Raw genomic sequence first — 6,000 nt, forward strand, 5'->3', positions numbered from 1 at the left:
TAATGTCAGATAGCGTAAAAAATGGTGTGTAAGTCGCACCTTTAACGCAATATTTGATCATTTAAAAGTGAGGTGTGTGCATCTTATACACCAGTGTGTCACGTTCCACTCAGGACGAGCACAGTGAGGAATGGAGGACACTACTCACTTAGCCAATGTGACATGAATAGTCTCTTAGCTGCTAATGTGAAGTGTGGCAATACTGAGGTCAAAGGTCATGTCCATGTATCATACGATAAGTCCATATATAGACATGCTTACTATTATTATTGTGACAGACCTACATGGAGAAACTGCAACACTTTCCCCACATCTACTGTAAAAAGCTGATATACTTATATGTATAAGATGGACCTTTTAACGCAATATTTCTTCATTTAAAAGTGGGAAGCGTCTTATACACCAGTGTGTCCTATTACCAGTAAAATACAGAGAGAGGTTGGATCTGGATATGATTATAGGTATGCAAAGGGCCGTCCACACTAAGAACAATAACTATAACAGTAATGTGTTGCTAGGGGGTGTGACTGTATGTATGTGTGTGTGTGTGTGTGTGTGTGTGGTTTCAGAGGAGTCTCTATCTGTATCCTTGTTTATCTCCCGGTCACAGTAGCATGTAGCATTGCTCTATGTGCGCTAATAACAGAAAGCACATACCTTTTGTTCATTATTAATGAATAAAGCAACTGCCGGAGGAACTGACGCTTTGACCGGACCAATCACAGCCCTTGCGGTCCGCGTTGCCGTGACGCGTAGTTAGGATTTTTTGGAGGTGCACGTCAGGCTACGGCGTAGGGGTCGACGCAGAGGGCTACAAGTAGCTACGCCATCAGTCCGACGCAGAAGCATAAATCAGCCTTAAAGTGGAAGTGAAACGGGCATATTTTGGCACTGGTGGTGAAAAAGTACGTTATAAAAAACACCCTGCCGAAAATCTGAATCAAAAAAGTTGCTAAAGCCATAAATACAACACATTTATTTCGTAATTTCTACCTGGTTATCTAGCCAGCGAGCCGACATTTTGTAATGACGTCACTGTCTACGTCACGGTTGGTTCTGTGGGTCAGTGAAGACAGTGAAGCGTTACTGAACCGGGTTGAGCACACTGAATTTGGAAAATGGAAGAAGATGAACTTGAAAGACCAACTGAGTTTGTGATAAATCCAATGGCGTACGCATTTCAGCCTATACGACATGGGAATAGAGCAGTGGTACGAGTGGAAGAAGTCCTGGACCCCGTGGTCATAACGATGAGCGTCTTATGCTCTTATGAACTATAACGTCCTATAAACAGCGGCGTCAAGCACAGGATGGCATTGAATTGATCTACAGACCAAACTGATGTTGAAGCACGACTCGGGTGCAGTAGTCTATTTGAGCACAGCGACAGCTCTGATGAAGAGTATTTGGGACTGAGTAATATTCAATGGACAACGAGTCGATGTTGGCCACGATAGGATTTAGATTCGGGAGCCAGAGATCAATATGGGACGTTATCACATGCTGATTTAACACAATCACTTCCGTTCATATCAAAATCACTAAAAGCAACTCAAATATCATTTTTATGCCTTTTATTTCTGAGCTCAACCAGACATTTAAATGAAAATGAACCTATTCTTGTTTTAATATATATACACATAGACCTCCTGTTCACTATAAAGCACCACATTTTGATATATTGAGCTTTAAAAATGTTCACATGCTATAAAAGAAAACTGTAAAGAACATTCATTTACTGTTTTTATAGATTATAGCAGGAGATTTCTGCTTCTCTTTAAAAACAGCAGCACATTTCAGACAGTTTATAGTCTGTCTGAAGCATCTGATGATAATAATGATAATAAATAATAATAATAAACAAATTTCAGACAGTTTATAGTCGGTCTGAAGCATCTGATGATAATAATGATAAATAATAAACACATCAGTTTATAGTCTGAAGCATCTGATGACTCGTCTCTATAAGCCAGCTGCAGCAGTAAAACTCGTCACTCTTTTAGAGTTGTGGTTTTTCAAACGATAACATCACCATGGCAACGCTTACAGTTGGTCTGGGAGGTGTGCGCACTCTGACGGAGGATGACGTTTAAAAGTAAACAACAAATAAAGATTTATTTGTAATGTTATCAATTGAATACAGACTGATAACACTGTCTGGCCTTTTAAAGGGAAGTTATTCAGCTTTATCTGGTTTCCTGTTATTCATGTCCTGTTACATCAGATATCTTGTTAGCTAGACATGACGTACCTAATAAGTCAAACTGTTTTTTTTCTACCTTACTGAAGAGCTGCTCTTCTCAGCCACCTGCTTCATAGCATTTGTTGCTAACGTTGTTCATGTTGGGCTAATTTGGGGAACAGTTTGATGTGTTCTTTGCTCACAACAGAGAGAAGTGTTACCTTTTGTTATCAGTACAGGTTTCTACATGTTTGTTCTAAACTTGTGGTAAAGTGTGAATCCGTTAGCTTATCTGGCTTTTAAAGGGAACTTATTCAGCTTATTCATTATCTGGTTTCCTGTTATTCATGTCCTGTTACATCAGATATCTTGTTAGCTAGACATGACGTACCTAATAAGTCAAACAGTTTTTTTCTACCTTACTGAAGAGCTGCTCTTCTCAGACGCCCATAAATGGCCACCTGCTTCGTAGCCTTTTGTTGCTAACGTTATTCCTGTTGGGCTAATTTGGGGAACAGTTTGACGTGTTCTTAGCTCACAACAGAGAGAAGTGTTACCTTTTGTTATCAGTCCAGGTTTCTACACATTTGTTCTAAACTTGTTGTAAAGTGTGAATCTGTTAGCTTATCTGGCATCTTACAGGAACACTTTCAGCTTTATCTGGTTTCCTGTTATGTATGTCCTGTTATAGAAGATATCTTGTTAGCTAGACATGACATACCTAATAAGTCAAATAGTTTTTTTTACCTTCTCAGATGCCCATAAATGGCCATCTGCTTTGTAGCATTTGTTGCTAACGTTATTCCTGTTGGGCTAATTTGGGGAACATTTTGACGTGTTCTTTGCTCACAACAGAGAGAAGTGTTACCTTTTGTTATCAGTCCAGGTTTCTACACATTTGTTCTAAACTTATGGTAAAGTGTTATCTGGCTTTTTTAAAAGGAACACGTTCATCTTTATCTGGTTTCCTGTTGTCCGTCCATCTGCTCGTCTTCATTGCCCGTAAAAGGCTTGAAGTTTTATTTCCTCTCAAAAAAAAAAAAAAAAAGAAAGAAAGAAGAAGTGACATTTTTTACTTACCAGTTATTATCAATGGCGGTCAGACTGCCATGTTCCTGTTCTTGATTTAGGGTAAAGTGAGAATCCGCTGGACTTATTCAGTATTTTTTGGTTCCATGTTATTTATATACAGTTAACTCAGATGTATGCGTTAGCTAGACGCAGTCAACGTTTCAAAACGATATGCATCTGTTCTGTAGTCTGTGTCAATAAGGTTTCTCATGTTGTGCTATTTGTGGTCAGTTTGATGCAACCCTATAACCCTCTTCACAATAGAGGAAATTACATTTCTATTTCTTCAGTAGTTTTTGTGTCCAGACTGTTTCTGTTTTTCATCTGTGGTGAAGTGTGAATACATTAGCTTGTCTGGTCTGGCTTTTAAAAGAAAAACATATTCCGCTTTTTTCTGGTTTCCTGTTATTTATGTACTGTTGCATCAGATATGTGTTAGCTCAACGTGGTCAACGCTTCAAAGTCTGTGTTTTCCTACAAGATACAAGTAAATAGTCAAAAGAACTCTTCATAGTTTAATAGTCATAAGTCAGTAAAAAAAAAATGGTTTTAATATAAATATCGTACAAGCTCATGAAGGACTTTTGGTCAGTTTATAGTTATGACAAATTTCCTGCTGAATTAATTTAAACAGTAGGTTAAACGTCAGTCTCTAACACACAATAATCATAATTCTGACATCTCCAATAAGAGTGACAGGATCCAAATTCACTGTAATTAGCATTTAAAAGAAGGTGAAGATGCAATAAAGTCAAAATAAAAAGTCTGTTAGCTTGTTTTTTGGTGCGTCATGAAACAGAAGCAGAGACTTCATCTAGTGTGTGTACTTTTTAATAAATAAACTGGAAATTCAAGGTGTTTTTCCAGAACATAAAACACTTGTGCAACATTCGTGCGTTACAAATAGGTGCATTCGTTTCGGCGAATCCCGGCGGAGGTTTCGTCTTCACCACTCGGGTTTGAAAGCCGATGAGGTCAGCAGACGACAACCTGCCCAAATTTAAAACACATCTGCTTACCAAATGGCTAAAATTGTAAACATTTTCCTTCTGTGTTTTTTTTTCCCTTTTTTTTTTTTTTCAATTATTATTACACGTTAAATCTGTTGTTTTCAAAATGCATCACAGATATTCAGAGTTCACATTTTGGTCAAGTGTTTTTTCTTTAAAGTTAAAAACTGGGGCCGGCTGTGATGCTTCGCTCACATCCTCCGTGCCGTGACCTGGATTGTTGTTTTTGTTTTTGTTTTTTTTTTTTTTTTTTTTTTTGCGGCTTGGCCCAAAATGAATGCCCTGACTTGACATCTGAAGTGTCGAAAAACAGTAAAAAGCAGCCTACAAACACACGGCTAGCTACAGCAGATGAGCTCGACACCCATCGAAGGCACGAAGCCACAACACCCCCACTTCCTCCTCGGCCAGTGACCGACACAGTGACTGGCCGAGTTTGGCTGCTAATCGAAGAGCCCAACAGTGGATTAACGATGCCACTTGGCACTTTATATCTACGTGTTAAAGGAGTAGTTTGACATTTTTTGGACGATAATCTTAGTATCTGTCTTGCCGAGTTAGATGAGAAGATTGATACCACACACATTTCTGTACGTTAGCAGGGTCTGAAATGAGCAGAAAACGGTTAAAAATGTAGAATTAAACCTTCGTAATATAAACAGTTAAAGGCTAAAATAGGCTTTGCTTGTATTGAAAGTGCAACTCGTTAATATTTAAGCATTAAATGGGTAAAATATCATCTGTAACTAATTATAACCATTAAATATTGCCATTAAATGTTCTTGCATTATAAATTCAACTGCCATTTGAATATATGGGTCTGTCACACAAAACAGAAATACAGGATAAATTATCAAAAATGCCCCTAAAAACTTATATTTCATGAGGGCAAAAGCTAAAAAACTAATCTGATAATACAGCCAGCAGGCCGTTAGCTTAGCTTTAGCATGAAGACTACAAATAAGAGAAAACAGCTGTTCTGAGATGTAAAAAATAGCAACTTATTATTACATTCTCATTGATATTCTCCTCTTTTTAAATTATTATTATTGCTCTGCATGCTTATAAATGATCTGAATAACTTGTCATTTTAAGCAGATGCTCGGTAATTTAGTTTTAACATTATCGTAATAAACGTTTTGTAGTTTGAGGTTTAGTGTTTTATTTTATTCCGTGAAATGTAAAGCGTGTAAAAGGTCAGACATGTTGACCATTTTAACTATTTAATGTTAAACAGCTCAGATTTTACAAAGCTAATGTTACTTTTGTCAGTTTGTTGATTTCGGCAAGCTAACTTATTCACAGATTAACTTGTAGTGGAAGTAGTGAATCATTTATAGTGTTGACCATTAATTAAGCATTTGTAACTCTCTCTTTAACTTATGAAACTAAACTCTGAACATACATTATTCTGTACGGTGAATCGCTGAACATCCAAGTGTACTGTAGCCCTTTCTTAATAATTATCGACTTATCGAACGTAATTATCAGCATCATCATGTCTATATATGGACTTAACATATGATACATGGACATGACCTTTGACCTCAGTATTGCCACACTTGACATTAGCAGCTAAGAGGCTATTCATGTCACATTGGCTAAGTGAGTAGTGTCCTCCATTCCTCACTGTGCTCGTCCTGAGTGGAGACTGCAGAAGAATTAAAGGTAAATAACTCTGTCCCCAAACATAATATAGGGCCCTAAGATTTCCATGATTCCGGAATTGGCCGCGAT

The sequence above is a fragment of the Scomber japonicus genome, chromosome 1 (assembly GCF_027409825.1).
Source record: "Scomber japonicus isolate fScoJap1 chromosome 1, fScoJap1.pri, whole genome shotgun sequence".
Lineage (NCBI taxonomy): Eukaryota > Metazoa > Chordata > Actinopteri > Scombriformes > Scombridae > Scomber > Scomber japonicus.